General features: G+C 43.2%; 1 non-coding gene across 1 annotated transcript; it reads right to left on the minus strand.

Moving 5' to 3' along the window:
• Nucleotides 1–4,691: 4,691 nt before the first annotated feature.
• TRNAQ-CUG (transfer RNA glutamine (anticodon CUG)) lies at nucleotides 4,692–4,763 on the minus strand. The gene has a single exon. It is a non-coding gene; the product is annotated as a tRNA-Gln (tRNA).
• Between the last annotated feature and the right edge of the window lie 231 nt (nucleotides 4,764–4,994).

Here is a 4,994-nt window from a genome sequence, read left to right on the forward strand (position 1 = left end):
TTTTTCACGCGTTTTAATTTTGTGGCCTCTTTTCTTCAAGGCACTAAGAATGTTAAGGCAAATGCCCTTTCTAGGAGTTTCTTTGCCGATTCTCTTAATGTGACCAAGCCTACTACCATCCTAGGTGAGGGGGTGCTTTCTGCCATTTCGCCTGATTTGAGACGCACCCTGGAGGAATTTCAGGAGGATAAACCTGAGCGTTGCCCTATGGTAAAATTGTATGTTCCTGACCAGTGGAGAAAGAGAGTGATGTCTGAAATTCATTGCTCTGCATTGGCTGGTCATCCAGGTATTTTTGGTACCAGAAATTTGGTGAGTCGGTCTTTTTGGTGGCCTGCCTTATCTCGTGATGTCAGGAATTTTGTACAGTCCTGTGAGACTTGTTCTCGGTCTAAACCCTGTTCTCGTTCTAGTGGGTTGCTGATGCCCCTGCCGGTGCCCAAGAGGCCATGGACCCATATCTCAATGGATTTTATTTCTGATCTTCCTGCCTCTCATAGAATGACTGTTATCTGGGTGATTTGTGATAGATTTTCAAAGATGGTCCATCTTGTACCACTCTCAAAGCCATCTTCCGCTGAGTTGGTGCCCTTGTTTTACAACAGGTGGTTTGGTTACATGGGATTCCTGAGAACATTGTGTCTGACAGAGGAGTCCAGTTTGTTTCCAGATTCTGGAAAGCCTTTTGTTCCAATCTGGGAATTCAGTTATCCTTCTCCTCCGCATTTCATCCTCAGACCAATGGATAGACTGAGAGAACAAACCAGACGTTGGAGTCTTATTTGAGATGTTTTATATCTGCTGATCAGGATGATTGGGTCTCATTTTTGCCCTTGGCCAAATTCGCACTGAATAATAGAGCTAGTTCTGCCACTTTGATGTCACCCTTTTTCTGTAATTTAGGGTTTCATCCTCGATTCTCTTCAGGGCAAGAGGAATCTTCGTCCTGCCCAGGTGTGGACACTGTGGTTGAGAGAATGCAGCAGATATGGGACCAAGTGGTGGATAAGTTTCACTCTCTCAGGAAAAGGCCCAGCTATTTTCCAACCGGCATAGGACCATTGGTCCCCGGTTTAAAATGGGTGATATGGTTTGGTTGTCATCTAAGAATATTCCTATGAAGGTTGCATCTCCAAAATTTAAGCCAAGATTTATTGGACCTTATAAGATTTTGGAGATTCTTAATCCTGCTTCATTTCGATTGGCTCTTCCAGTTACGTTCAAGATCCATAACGTATTTCACAAATCTCTGTTGAAGAGGTTGGTTAAGCCAGTGGTTCCTATGGCAGCACCTCCTGACCCTGTGTTGGTTGAAGGCAATGTGGAATATGAGGTAGAGAAAATATTGGATTCTTGTTTGGTTAGACGGAGACTCCAGTATTTGGTCAATTGGAAGGGTTATGGCCAGGAGGATAATTCTTGGGTCTCTGCCTCTGATATTCATGCCAATAGATTGGTTCGTGCTTTTCACCGGGCCCATCCTGATCGGCCTGGTGGCGTGGATGAGGGTTCGATGACCCCTCCTCAAGGGGGCTTACTGTTGTGAGTTCATTCTCTGGTCCACCAGTTGTGAGTTCTCCTTCCAGGCTCCCTCTGGTGGTAACAGGAGGTAGTGAGGCTGATTTAATCAGTAGAGATCTGCCACCAGATAAGGAGGATGACGATTGGACCTCAGGAATCTCAGACTGGATTTAAGACAGCCGACGCCCTATTCTGACGCTGGTGATTCCTTCTGGCTTGTCAGGTCTTGGTTTTCAGCTCTGTTCAAGTCATCTAAAGCTAAGTTTTCTGCTAATGTTCACACTTGATTTTGTTGGTCTATTCAGTTTTTTGTGTGGTCATCCAGCCCCGGCTTGGTCTGCGCTGAATTTCCTCTCTTATTTATCTGTATTTGCCAATTTGCTTTTTGTCCCTTATTAGATTGGCCTCTTTTTGCTCTGTCTCAGAATATTTCAGAGTGCTGATATAGTGGGAGAAGTCTAGTGACTTCAGGGTTAATTTTGCTATCAGAAGTGTTGGACATTATTTTTGTAGGGTTTTTTGCAGATTGCAGACAGTGTCTTTCCTTTCCTGCCCTTTCTAGTTAGTTTGGGCCCCATCGCTTGCTCAGCCGATTTTCCTGCCTGTGTTTGTGCTTTCATCTTGTTTCACCATCAATACATGTGTGGGGGCTGTCTTTCCTTTGGGGTCTGCTCTGGGGCAGTTAGTTTTCCCCTTTTCATGCTTCAGGCTTATTTAGTCCTCCGGCCGTGACAAGGCATCTAGGATCATTGTAGGTACGCTCCATGGCTGCTGCTAGCTGTGTGGTTAGGATCAGGGGTCTGCAATCTGCCTAGTTACCAACCTCTCTGGTTTTCTGTGACTTAGCTTGCTTTGCCTTTTTCTCCTCGGTGACCCATTCATGACAGTCATTACTCTATGCTAATTCTCTTGAATCTCTCTGCAGCGTTTGATGCTGTGGATCACCAGCTCCTCCCCACTGTGCTCTACGCCATCGGCATCAAGGACACCATTCTCTCCTGGTTTTCCTCCTATCTCTCTGACGGCTCCTTTACTGTATCTTTTGCTGGCTCCTCCTCCTCTCATCTTCCACTTACTGTTGGGGTTCCTCAAGGATCGGTTCTAGGCCCCCTCCTCTTCTCTTTGTATACTGCCCCTATTGGTCAAGCAATCAGTAGATTTGGTTTCCAGTACCATCTCTATGCTGATGACACCTAATTATATGCTTCTTGTCCTGACATCACGCCTGCCTTTTTAGAAAACACCAGCGATTGTCTAAACACTGTGTCTAACATCATGTCCTCACTATATCTGAAACTGAACCCATCAAAGTCTGAACTCCTTGTGTTTCCTCCCTCTACTAATGTACCTATACCTGACATTGTCATTTCCGTGTGTGGTTCTACTATTACTCCCCAGCAACATGCCCACTGTCTTGGGGTCTTACTTGACTCCGAGCTTTCATTCTCCCCCCACATCCAATCACTGGCTCTCTCTTACATAGTAACATAGTAACATAGTAACATAGTAATTAAGGTTGAAGGAAGACTTTAAGTCCATCTTGTTCAACCCATTTCCTATCCTAACTTGCCCTAACATGTTGATCCAGAGGAAGGCAAAAAAAACCCATGTGGCAATTGTTATCTTGTTATCTGCACCTCCAAAACATTTCTAGAATTCGACCTTTTCTTACTTTTGACTCCGCAAAAGCTCTTACTGTTTCTCTTATTCATTCTCGTCTTGACTATTGTAACTCTCTTCTAATCGGTCTCCCTCTTACCAAACTCTCCCCCCTCCAATCTGTCTTGAATGCTGCAGCCAGGATCATATTCCTCGCCAATCGTTACACCGATGCCTCTACCGTGTGCCAGTCATTACACTGGCTACCCATCCACTCCAGAATCCAGTACAAACTTATTACCCTCACCCTCAAAGCAATCCATGGCTCAGCACCACCCTACATCTTCTCCCTCATCTCAGTCTACCACCCTACCCGTGCCCTCCATTTTGCTGATGACCTGAGGATAGCATCCTCAATAATAAGAACCTCCCACTCCCATCTCCAAGACTGTACACTTGCTGCACCAATTCTTTGGAATGCACTTCCCAGGTCAATATGACTAGTCCCCAATCCCTACAATTTTAAGCGTGCCCTAAAAATGCATTTATTCAGACTGGCCTACCGTCTCAGCACATTATCTAACTATCCCGTGTGGCACAGCCAAAAGTTTTACCATAACCAGGTTCCCCACATCATGTTCCCACATGCTTTATGCATCTATTAGCCCTCTGTGCCTGGACTGTTACACACTTAACATTATGGTTGGTCCGAACAATGAAGGCAACTGTTGCCACCCACCTTTCGTGTCTACCTTTTCTTTTTTCCTCAAAGATTGTAAGCTTGCGAGCAGGGCCCTCATTCCTCTTGGTATCTGTTATAATCTATGTGATTATTCTTATGCTGTAATGTCTATTGTCTGTACAAGTCCCCGCTGAAATGTAAAGTGCTGCGGAATATGTTGGCGCTGTAGAAATAAAAATTATTATTATTATTATTATTATTATTTTCTACACCATTATTTGTAAGCCAAAACCAGGAGTGGAACGGTCAGAGGAAAAGCATAATGGAAACATTTCCACCATTTCTGCATTTTTCACCCCCTCCTCGTTTGGGCTTACAACAAATACTGGGGTAAAAAACTCACCAAACACTGGATATGTTCATGTGGCCTAAGAAAGTGACGGAAATGTTTGCCATTTTTCTTACCTAACGGGCACATATATTATTCAAACACTTTAGTCAAAATGCAATTTGACACGTTGAATGACACCTTCAGCAAGTGAAACATTGTGGGAACGTATCAGGTAGGAAGGCCGAGTGTTCTAAGGCGCTGGATTAGTAATTGTTGCCAACTGAATTTTAAGTACGGTCTCCTGCGACTTACTTATAATCATTATTAAATATATTTCTAATTGCTAATGTTACATGTGTTTTGTTACCAGTGTAAATGAAGATTTTTAATAAAGATTATTTTGAATAAATATTTTTAAGGCAGATATTGGGCAAATTTTTCACACATTCAAATTTCTTCTGAAATCTTAACAGCGACAGAAAGATCCAATCTTCCCTTCTGACCTCAATAGAAATTGACAAGTGGCAAATTCAAGAAATTAGGAACGAAAATAAATTCAGGTCCCACCGAGATTTGAACTCGGATCACTGGATTCAGAGTCCAGAGTGCTAACCATTACACCATGGAACCAATTGAAATCTTATGATATAATTTTTTTTCCCAGTGAGCAGACAGAAAAAGAATCGAAAGAACATGATACCCTTCTTGGTTCTCCTAAAAATAGTTTACAAGACAGAAATAGGACACCGGTGTTTTCAGCCCAAACTGGACATTTGAACACAATCCTGATCAACGTCTCCGTCAATGTCAATTAGTAGGAAAAATGTTCGGGTTCCAACTACACATAATTATATGATCTTG

This window comes from Dendrobates tinctorius, unplaced genomic scaffold (assembly GCF_039654945.1).
Source record: "Dendrobates tinctorius isolate UK_male_01 unplaced genomic scaffold, ASM3965494v1 ptg000151l, whole genome shotgun sequence".
Lineage (NCBI taxonomy): Eukaryota > Metazoa > Chordata > Amphibia > Anura > Dendrobatidae > Dendrobates > Dendrobates tinctorius.